Genomic DNA, 12329 nt, shown 5'->3' with positions numbered 1-12329 from the left:
ATGTCCGGTATTGACGGCATAACTTGTGCGCCACGATGGTCTATACTCGGACTTTACGAGCTTAACAGAGTAGAAATATTTAAAAGTTTTAGCACGTGAAATAATATTAATAAAGAATCAGTCTCACTCACACACAGAGTGTAAAATGAAAGGATATGGGGTAGGTTAAAGTACCTTAGAGCATGCGCAGTAGTGGGCACACATTCTGGCGTAGTACAGGGTAGGCTAGCTGTTCGTTTCCCCTATGTTTTAGTTGTTTGTTGGCTCTCTGTTCTGTTATGAGTGAGAAATGGAAGTATGAATGAGTACTGGACGTCATATTGGTAAACTGTGAGAGAAATAAATCGCCAAATGAACGAGACAAAAAGAGAAAGAGAATATTTTGTGTGCGCGTATTTGTATAAAGAGTAGGGGAGGGACAGAGACAGAGTGAGAGAGCGTGGCGACCAGTGGTGGAACAACATTGACCGACACCCCCACCACTATTTCTGACCACTCGGACAATTGTGGGAGGGGCCAATTGGCCTTATATGGACCAATAGACAACCAACCACTCACCTCTCTAGATCGGTCGCACGCACCACTCTCTCCATTTCAAGCTCTCCCTAACTTGGCACACAATACGAACAGAGGAGGTTTCCCTTTTAGCCGGACTCGCTACGTAAAACACACTGAGGTCTGTTTCCAATTATGGCCGCTAGGGTGCACCAACTGCACGGGTAGGTGGGGTAGTTAGATGGTCCAGAGTTCATGCAAATTTTTCTTTTTTCTTTTGTTTTTTTACTTATTACTTTTCTTACTAACTGTAAAAGGAAGTAGTGCATATACACCGGAAACACAGGTTTTTGTATGTCTTCCGAGAAAAACGAATAGATTGTAAAATATTCATATCTTTCTCTTACCGCGGATTTGCAAGTAATAAAAAATGTTCGTACTAAGATTCGTGTATCACGTAAATTGTCACTTCCGCTTATCTGACTTTTTTTTGGTTTGGTTATGAATTTTTCTTACATGCGAGTATTTAATTCGTAGTAATAGTAAACACAGTTAATGAGGCCATTCATTACATTTAAATTCCTATTTTAGGAGGGGTAGCTTGCCTCCGGAAATGCGTTTAATAAAAAAAGCTTTACTCTGGGGAAAATGTTGTAAAAGAAAATGTACGCGATTCAAAAAGTGGAAATCATTGGAGCCATTTTCAATCATAAATCCCTAAAATTGAAGAATCGAATCAGAAAAAGCGCCTACTTCCGGAAGGTTAATTCTATCTAAAAGCTTATTTATTGGATCCCATGTTTGCTACGTAATATCAAATTTGAACTTGCTTATCTTGTTTCCCAGTTCGGAGTTTATGCTGTTCCCCATAGGTACGTACATACAGACCGACAGGTGGTCCATGAACTCACAATGTTTTAAAATGTGCTCTTCCGCCGAATCAGGAGATCTCAAAATCATCTAAAAACTGTACGATCACAGTACTTCCGCTTACTAATGGAATAGGAACTTCTTTCCCTCTCACTCACACTTACGTCTTTTTGTGTGTAAGTGTGTGTGTGAATGAGACGAAATCACACAGGAACTTTAAACTGTATATTACGTTCACTTGGCTAGCACCCACCGCCAATGTAACGAGAAAAATTTCAAAACCGGAAATTGAAAGAATTACTAAAAGAAATTTTTTATTTTATTTATTTTAAAAATTTTTAAGAGTTTTAATCGAAAGTTTATAACTCGGAAATACAAAAAAATAAAAACACTTTAGCCCGTAATCGATCAGGACTAGGCTAAGTGCCCATGTTTGCTTTATCTAGCTTTAAGTCTCCTTGTAGAGCACGATAACCTCTAAAAGAAAAAACATCACAGAATAACTTTTACTGTGATAGATAGCAGTTTCCTTCTTGGAAACTGAGAGAGGAGAAAACGTCACTAACACTTGGTTAAATCCGAGACCATTAGAGACTAGAGAAAATGGACTAAATGAAAAAAACGATGGAGCAAAGAAGAGATTACTGAGAGGAAGCAGAACTAAAGACAAAAATAGAAACTCCGCACCGATATTCCACAACATTAACCAGCTGGCCCACGTGATTTCGGAGACAAAATATTCCATAAATAGCCAGATTCTCTCTTAATATGGATCAGTTAAAAATGGAATTTACAATTATATAAAAATTATTCTCCCCCCTTTGGTCCATATTATTATTTTTTTTTTTTAACCTGAACTCAGCGATTTAGTAAGTCTATTTCCAAAAATAACCTTCCCAATTTTACGCTCTGTTTATCTCGAATCTATAAAGCAGTGTAGCCAATAATAGCAAATGTTTTTCTCGTATGAAATACGCACATCTCTTTCTCCTACCATTTCTTGTCCTCAGCAAAATTTTGTATTATTTTGCAATAATAGTCTTTATTCTACTAGTGAGAGGAAAATTATAATCGTGCACATTTTTGATTTTTGGTGTAAACCGGAAGCCGGATCCACGGATCCATTATGAGGTCACCTGAGTTAGAGGTTTTTCCGAAATGGTCTCTTTCTCACTCGAATCTTTTTCTTTTATTTTGATTCTATTTGTCGGCCCCACAGTAGCCGAGCGGTTAGAGGCTAGACCCGCAAAGCTAAGATGTATTTCGGTGCTAGTCTATATTCCCAATTCTATACCTTTAATGGTTAATATGATAAATTTATAGTAAAGTATATTTGCTAGGTGCCAAAATAGCCGAGCGGTTAGAAGCTAGACCCGCAAAGCTAAGATATATTGCGGTACTAGGCTATATTCTTGGTCTATACCTCTAATGGTTAATATGAGAAATTTACAAGTAAAGTATGTTTGCTAGGCGCCAAGATAGCCGAGCGGTTAGAGGCTAGACCCGCAAAGCTAAGATATATTGCGGTACTAGGCTATTTCCCAGGCTATACCTTTAATGGTTAATATGAGAAATTTACAAGTAAAGTATGTTTGCTTGTCGCCTCCGTCCACGACACCTAATTTGCTAGTTTGGACGTAAAGCCTGCCTGAAAAAAATAGGTATTACATTACTTTACTTTTGTACAAACTGATGTCTCAACAAATTTATTCAGATGTACGATACATACATTGTGTTTTGTTATTTAATGATTCATTTACATGCTATTCAACTATGTTGCATGAGTCGTTAATGTAGGTAATAAAATCAGGGGCTATTGCATTGTGCAATGGAAACCGGAGAATTTGTTGCACTCTATTCAATAGAATGCAGATTTACATAGAAATAACGTTACTTATGCAAAGGGCAATCCAGATTGGACAATCGATTTTCCTCTTAATGTTATTTACATTATGAGTGTGTGTGTGTGTGTATTTAGGGAGGGGGCGGTCGATTTCAAATTCAAATCAAGTTCTTAAGTAGGGCGATGTACGATACCATTTTGAAGGAAAGACTTGTTTTAGACATTTGTCAAATTCAGGGCTTTCCATGGAAGTTTCTCTTCTTGATAGAAAATCTCAGCGGGGATATGTAACATCATTTGTGAAGATAAAAGCAGGTAATCCTTTGATCTTCAAAGTTGCCCTAATCAAGTGGTAGAGTAGTCAGAGTACATGTGATGGTAAGAAATGGTCAGATACATGTTGGTCCAAAAATGGGAGTTCAAAGGAGCCAGACTTAAGAGTTGAGTGACTGAACGGTGTGAAGAACGATCTCTTCCGAGCTGAATAAGAAGGTGACGAACAATGGCGGCTAGTAGAGAGAAATGGCATACTCAGGTTTAGCCATAGGACCGTAACACCAGAAGTCGAAGTAGAAGAGTAACATTGGTGCACTCTGACGAGGAAGGTCAATGATATTGTCCAGCAGATCCAATTTTTCAATAAAAACTTCAAATTCTTAGTACCAAAAAAAAGACGTAGTTTCCTGAATTGCGTAAAGAGCTGAACGTGGAAACCAAAGTACGTAGATGCCTGATATTATGGTAGGTAAGTTTTTTGTATCTACCCCTGGATCCTCTCCTCAAGAAAAGAAAAAAGCCGTCACCCAAACGTTAGACAGTAGCTAGCGGTCGGACTCCCCCCCCCCGCCCTGTACGACTACATTTAGAAGGCCATAGCGGAAATACCGGTGTGTGAGTTCCGCCCAATGGTATCCTTCAATAAATAAACACATGGCCAGCAATAAACTAGGACCCACCGCCTCCTACATCTGCTCCCCAACATCATCACCATCATCATCACTTACAATTTCCATCTTATTTTACTAGTTCAGGCTCCCCCTTCATACATACATCTGTATCACCTTCCTTCTCTAAACAAGTCTCTCCTTAACACCTAATTTATATTCATTTATTTACCTTGCTCCTAGGCGTGCACTTTCATACATCTTGGCCTACATAGTTTCCTAATTTTTTATGTACCCTCCCAATATATGTATGTGAATTCCCTCCCTATATATATATATATGCATATCACTCTACTTCCTTGTTATCACGTCCATACTACTTACGTCAGTTGTAATTTATGATGCAACTATTTACTAGGAACTTTACTGAAATAGCAACTAGTGCATTCAAAGATTAATGGTAACACTACCATTGATGAAAATTTCATCATTTGAGGTGCAATAGGAGTAGAAAAATATATGATGTTCAAATTTACGCTTTTCACCAAACTGTTAAATTCGGTTTTCCAAAAAACTTCGTAATTTTCAAAATGCCGTGAAATGTTGCTCATATAAAGACTAATTTTATTACTACGATTGAGAGAAATATCAACATTTGAAATAAAGCAGCAGTATACTCGTATATGAAAGATTTTATCCAATTAAAAACTACTCCCAACTCAAAAATTAAGAATATTTACTACATTAGAGTGGAAATCTACCTAAAAAGAATGTACTTTAGTACAAAAACAAAAAAGTAAACAGTCAAACTTAATATCAGGGTGTGATTGTAATCAGGATATCAAAGTTATCTGATTGTAATCAGGATACCAAATTTATCTGACTGTAATCAGAATACCAAACTTATCTGATTGTTATCAGGATACCAAACTTATCTGGTAATCAAGATACCAAAATTATCTCATTGTACTCAGGATACCAAATTGATCTGATTGTAATCAGGATACCAAATTTATCCGATTGCAGTCAGGATACCAAATTTATAATTGATATCAGGATACCAAATTTATCTCATTGTAATCAGATACCAAATTTATCTGATTGTAGTCAGGATACCAAATTTATAATTATTATCAGGATACCAAATTTATCTCATTGTAATCAGGATACCAAATTTATCCGATTGCAGTCAGGATACCAAATTTATAATTGATATCAGGATACCAAATTTATCTCATTGTAATCAGGATACCAAATTTATCTGATTGCAGTCAGGATACCAAATTTATAATTGTTATCAGGATACCAAATTTATCTCATTGTAATCAGGATACCAAATTTATCTGATTGTAGTCAGGATACCAAATTTATCTGATTGTAATCAGGATACCAAATTTATCTGATTATTGACTTTATAAAATTATCGTCCATTTATGAAAGCCTAAACATCAGTATTTCCACAAAAAAAGAACATAGCTAGCTGTACCGACTCAATATAGTTGAACAATATTTTCACCAATGACTCGAAACATTTTATTAACCAAAAATTAACTTTTCTAAAATAATATTTCTGCGATATTCATATGGACGCCATGGATGGTCGGCAATGCAACTAGGAGAGCTGTTACCGGAAGTGTTCCTTAACGAGAAGTTCCAGCATCGGGGCTACAACCTCTGATTAAAAGGATTCAGAGATTGCATGTCCATCACTGATAATAATCTGACATAAATCAAAAGCTAAATTTCCAACAGTTGGAGCTCCTCTTGCCAAACTAAACGTCGAAATTGAGTGATATGGAGACGCCTCCGAATTGGACGTACAAGGTCCAAGGACCGGTGAACACCCCACCAACTTGGGAAACCGTGCTGTATCACCCTTGTCCACACACAAACACACACACACATCTTTACTGACTTCCGGTCTTACGAATCACATCAGAACTTCCGCATGTTTTATAGTATCCCAGACCGGTTTCGGACTTTAATTCATCGTCAGAGGTGCATTAATTTAGTTTAGTGTAGAGGATTTCACCTTAACTGATGTTACATGGTGTATATGTGTATTCCTGAAAAAGGGTAATACAATCAAACATACTTTACTGCTAATATTTGCACTAAAAAATAAAAAGTAGCTATTTGCGGGATTCAAACCTGTGATCTCCCACTTACAAATCCAATTTCATATTTATTGAATCACCTATTTTCTAACTTCACCTTGATAGTTTCGCTCAGGATGTCAGTTATTTTAGTATATAACCCCTGTTTTATACGGGATGACATCTTTTCTCTTATTTTATTTTTTTCTCACGACTCCTGATTGCTAAATTTCTTTTAGTGAGCCAGCATCCCCTTCAATTCCGTGCGTTATGAATTGGAAAGGCTAACCCTTCTATTTTTTTTATTATTATTTCCCAAAACGTTGACAGAGGGGTCCAGAAAAATAGAACAGATTTTCAGGTAAGAAAATACCAATTTCTATCCGACTGAACTCTTCCATCGGAAACTGAATCCCCCCCCCATGCCTTTCTATCACCCTTCTGTTCCATCAATTCCCCGTCTAATGGATGATAAATGTATGTCCTATGCACTGTATACATTGTACTACAAAAAAAAAAAATATGCTATTGTGTTAGTTAGTGCATAGAAGTTTGGTATGTGAAATGCAATGAACCATTAACATAGGTAACACTCCATAGATTGGAACTGCGCATGCTCTATATCCCTTTTTATTTATTTATTTTTATTTTTTACCTCCTTTAAACATTAACCCAATAAATCCTAGTTCCTGTTAGAATTCTTCTCAACCCTTTTATAGTATACATATCCTTTTGAAAAAACAATATATGTACACAGATGCCCTTATATCCTTTTGTTATGAGCACTCATTTGACATAACCCCATCCCATTGTCCGACCTAGTACCTTCTATTCTTTGATCTGACGTTATAACCCTTTTTTTTTAATAAATAAAATAAAAAAAAAATCGAGCAATACACACAAATTCTTTTCCCTATAGTACGATATGACGTTGAATGACTGAAAGTAATAAATTTCAGAGTACATATAACACTATACAACAGAACAAATATCAAAATACTGTACATTGTAAAACAAAACAAAGCAAAAAGATGTCTGCAATAAAAATAAAATACATGAATTTTATGACATCAAACTGGGGTTGTTGTTACAAACAATGACAACAACATTGAACCTAACAACAGTATAACTGCAGTACACCCATAAAAATACATTTTTATTGACTAAAATATATTAAAAAAAATTAGCCGTAAAAAAAGTAAAGTAATGCCTATTTTTATATATAACAGGCTGACTTTACCACCAAATACCAAATTAGGGGCCGTGGACGGTGGCTACTAGTAAAAATATACTTTACTGCAAATTTCTCAAATTAACCATTAGGTGTAGACTGGGAATATAGCCTAGTACCGCAATACATCTTAGCTTTGCGGGTCTAGCCTCTAACCGCTCGGCTACTGTGGCTACTAGCAAACATATACTTTACTGCAAATTTCTCATATTAACCATTAAAGGTATAGACTGGGAATATAGCCTAGTACTGCAATACATCTTAGCTTTGCGGGTCTAGCCTCTAACCTCTCAGCTACTGTGGCTACTAGCAAACATATACTTTACTGCAAATTTCTCATATTAACCATTAAAGGTATAGACTGGGAATATAGCCTAGTACCGCAATACATCTTAGCTTTGCGGGTCTAGCCTCTAACCGCTCGGCTTTTCAGCCTTGTTCTCAAGATTTTAAATAGTGTAACTAATTTTTCCATCAGACGTGGCTAGTTCTTTCTAACATAGAAAAGCTTTGAGCTCTGTACTTGGGCTTTTTTTTTTTTTTTAAACTAATCAGGATTTAAATCAGGACGGAGTCCACAGCAATTCGATCAAGCCAGATCGGATAATACAAAGTTTTCTCCCAGAATAAGAGAACTCAGACTCTAAGAGAAAATGGAAAAAATCCGAGACTATCTATAGGATTCAATATAAACCCAATTTGAATCAGTTTCAGGTTGCCAAAAAGGAAAAACTGAAAATTATAAAAAAAAAAAAAAAAAGATTTCTTGCTGAAATGATGATTTTGCTTAGACAATTTCAACTTTTCCAAAAATCTACTTCTTTCCGGAAATTGAAAAATGGTTACGTTGATTATAATGGGCAGCTTCCTAGTTAGAACAATCACGTTATACTTCCGGTTATACCTGGCAGGATTAATACGCCATCTAGAGTTCCCTTACAATTCAATGTTCAAAAAATTTGATTTTCAAATTAAATTATTACAATCATTATTGTTGTGAGAGAATTTAGATTTGCTAAAATTGATTTTTAATTCAGTTAAAATCCGAGGCTTGGAAAATAATTATTTAATGTGTTTGTTAATATAGTTTGTTGGTATGTCCTTGTGCCTGGGTAAAAGGGTCTCGCATTACAAATATAAAGGGAGCTTTTGCGGTATCCTTAAGTAAAACTCACTGAAGCCCTATTTGCTGTACTGAGTGGGTACAATTCGCCGCCCGTCCAGGACCTGGTGTCGTGCCCAAAGGGTCGCCCGCAAACCTTACCCCTTACAGTTTGCACGTATACTTAAGGATCCAGTGTTGTAGCAGCATCTTGTGGTTTGGACCTTGCTGGAGCCCACTCTACTTCTTGAGACGCTTTTACTTCTCTCTTCCGCTCTCAGTAACGGACCCTCCAACACTTTCACACACATTGAACAGGCTGAAAGTTTGCTTTCAGCAGTTTACCATTTTGCCAGTTAACTGGGTGCTGCTTCCAAGGTTGAGAAAGTCCGAAACCCCCCCCACATTCCCCCAGCCGCTGAAACATTAAGAACAGGAAGAATGGGGGTATATCAGCCACCCCCCCCCATCCCATCCTGATTGTACACCTCCTCGTCTAAAACGCGCCCAACCTCTCACCCTGCTTATAGCGCATTTTCCCAGCGAGACGACCATGGGACAAGGATTTTGTGTTTTGCTTAGGGTGACTGGGTATGTACCTAAGTGAGCGCACTCTCTTTCTCTCTCTAAGGGTACACGAGCGTCTTATCGTTAAGCCCCTAATTTATAGTAATGACACTTTTCAAATATCGCTAAGGGTGGTGAAAATCGTAGTCAATGTATTAGTAAAACAGACCGAGAAGTGGGAGAATACTGTGTTACCAACCAACACGCACTCCAGGAAACGTGGTTTTGGGTGGAATGAGTGTTGGGGTGTGCACTGGTTGATTTCCCTTTTCCACCCATAAAACTTCCGCTTTTATTGAAATTATTTTACGTACATTGAATATTCATAGCTTTTCCATCAATTTATTTAATTTGTTGATTGTATACCTTTTTTAAAATAGCTCTATTAAATTTTTAAAATATTATTTCCTTTTATATATTTTTTAAAATTAGGATATGAATGAGCCGTAAGTTTGGAAATTGAATGTTAAGATTAAGAAAAAAGAATTAGTTGACGTAAAACATTGAAGGGAGGAAGTGGACAGAAGCTGACGTCGTAGAAACGCAGATGGGCAATGTGTTCAACCGCTGATCGGAGAAACAATCTTCAGAATATAGTAGAGCTAATCCGTCCACGTTTGTAAAGTTGGATGTAAAGCCCACCTGAAAAAAATAGGCAATTACTTTACTTTACTATCTTCTTTGTTTACTTGTTTTCTATAAAGGTAGGTCGCGCAAACTTAGCGTATTTAAGAGGGTATCTTGTAAATGTTCAGGAAGTGACGAAGGTCATTCGAATCAGGGAATCAGTGAGTTATGAATGAATTTTCATTCAGATGTAAAGTAATTCCCTATTTTTTCAGGTGGGTTTTACTTCCAACTACCAAATTAGGTGTCGTGGACGGAGGCGACTAGCAAACATACTCTACTGTAAATTTCTCATATTAACTATTAAAGGTATAGACTGGGAAGATAGCCTAGTACCGCATTACATCTTAGCTTTGCGGGTCTCAAGCCTTTAAACCGCTCGGCTATCGTGGCGTCTAGCAAACATACTTTACTGCAAAATTTCTCAAATTAACCATTAAAGGTATAGACCGGGGAATGTAGCCTAGTACCGCAATACATCTTAGCTTTGCGGGTCTAGCCTCTAACCGCTCGGCTACTGTGGCGCCTATTTTCATTCAGAATTTTATAAATTAAGAAAAGTTGCTGTTACCATTATAAGTGTGATTGCGCTAATGTTTACATTGCAAATTTTTTGTGGTCTAAATTTATAGTATGAGCTTTTCAAGTTTTGAAGAAGGGAATGTTTGTTGCAGGAAGTGTCTAGCCAAGCTTACTGCGCCCTAGCTCCAAGCAAGAGTGAAAAGAAGGGAGAAAGCAAGTTGGAAGGTGAAGCGGTGGTCAGAGGGTTGAAGGTAAGGACTGGAAGGAAAGGCACACGGGTACAACTCTTCGTACCGCCAAGGCAAAAAAGGGCGCCTCCTAGGACGGTCACAGTTCACGGGACACAAGACTGCGACAGGGGAGAGGCTGTTTAATTGGACCCAGCCACCCTACTTACCTCGCCCCGGCGTTCCTTCTTATTGATTTCTAGTCGGCAGAGTGAGTGAGCCAGCCAGCAATGGACATTAAGGGTGCAGAAGGCCCGGGGGGATAAGGGCCCTTGGTTCTGCTGTGGCCATTAGAGGGTCGAGCCGGCTTTCATTTGCATAATGCACGGTCCGAGCTCGGGCTGTCTCCCACCCCAACCCTCCCCTATGCTTTCTTCCATCTTCTTCTTTCTTCTTCAGCTTCCTCTCTTTCTCTCTTCCTGCACAGTCCCTTCCTGTTCTCCAACTGTGCACTCAGAGAGCGTGCAACTTCCCACTGCAGACTAGATCGCCCTGTCTCGCTCTAATGCTGCTAACTCCACCTTCATCGTTCGCTTATACTCAGCCAGGCCAGGGGGACTTTTACCACCCGCTACTTCTAGCCACCCTTAACACAACATGGCCGGCCTGTACATCACAGCTTGACCAGTTCCACCCTTAAGTACCCTCTCTCGCTTGATTGTAATAAAATTTCACCGGCTATGCGCTGACGCATTCTCACATTGATAAAATGTTCGATACTAAAAGCAGTATCAAATTAATTTTTTAAAGTACTATTTTACAAAATCGATTTGCACATTTCTGAGTTATTACTCGAAACTGGCTCCATTGGAACCTTTGCGAATCTAATAAGCTAACCACTGAGCTAACCTTTATCTCTTACATATAAAGTAAAAAAGTAAAGTAATCGCCTATTTTTTACAGGCGGGGCTTAACGTCCAACTACCAAATTAGGTGTCGGTGGACGGAGGCGACTAGCAAACATACTTTACTGTAAATTTCTCATATTAGCCATTAAAGGTATAGACTGGGAATATAGCCTAGTACCGCAATACATCTTAGCTTTGCGGGTCTAGCCTCTAACCGCTCGGCTACCGTGGCGCCTACCTTTTACATGTATTTAAAGATGCTATGATTTGAGTTTGAATACAATTTCTGAGCTGAGAGCTTAAGTTTAATGAATACTCAAAACACACACACACTCACTCTTCTGGAGCCAAAGCCTGTTTTAGACTTCATGCCCAAAGGTTGAAAATTTGTGCATTGTTATGAGAATTCCAACTCTGTTTTTTTTTTTTTTTTTTTTTTTTTTTTTGGTAACTGTAATCGCCTACTGGAGCTGACCTAACCAGGATTAAGTTGGGTTTTAATAAGTTACACTTTCTGTGCACACAGACAGGATAAATCAGGAGTTCCTGTCTCCTGAAGACTAGGCTAAAAGAATCCTTCTTTTGGATTTAACCAACCAGTGGTGTACTTTTCTTCGTCCTTGTTTCCTTGGACACATACACTCACACTAGGAGTCTCTCCTCTGTAGTTAATACCTACCCTGGAATTAATCTCTAAGGCTTTGTCAGTCCTGTCTGGGAAAGCTTCCGCCGTCTGTGCAGTTCCCCCATTTCCCGTGGGAGTCGACTTAACTCAACAAATGTTTCTTTACTTTATATATTTCCACATGAGAGCGATAAAACTTTATAAACATGGCGACAAGATACGAGTATGAGCAAAAACTGTTTGTATCTTCAAATCTTCATGTGAGAAGATTTCAGCTACACAGAATCTTTAGTTTTATAAGCAGATAATTAATTATTATTCTTATAAAACTATTAAAACATAGATAATCTCAGACATTTTACCCCCATTAGCGGCAACCTTATAGTCTTGTG

At 37.9% G+C, this 12329-nt stretch overlaps 1 protein-coding gene across 11 annotated transcripts in view; it reads left to right on the top strand.

Annotated features, from left to right (window-relative positions):
* The window catches only part of LOC141453012 (CLK4-associating serine/arginine rich protein-like), a 185383-nt gene that overhangs the window by 110588 nt on the left and 62466 nt on the right, over positions 1-12329 (top strand). For all 11 annotated transcript variants that reach the window (XM_074126489.1, XM_074126024.1, XM_074126183.1 and 8 more), the window contains one exon: positions 10390-10488. The gene's annotated coding sequence lies outside the window, so the exon portion shown is untranslated. The remainder of the gene's footprint in view (positions 1-10389; positions 10489-12329) is intronic.

This window comes from Rhodnius prolixus, unplaced genomic scaffold, assembly GCF_049639745.1.
Source record: "Rhodnius prolixus isolate KJV_2025 unplaced genomic scaffold, Rpr scaffold_1, whole genome shotgun sequence".
Classification (NCBI taxonomy): Eukaryota; Metazoa; Arthropoda; class Insecta; order Hemiptera; family Reduviidae; genus Rhodnius; species Rhodnius prolixus.
The sequence above is the reverse complement of the archived record's forward strand: the minus strand, read 5'-3'. Positions and strand labels throughout refer to the sequence as shown.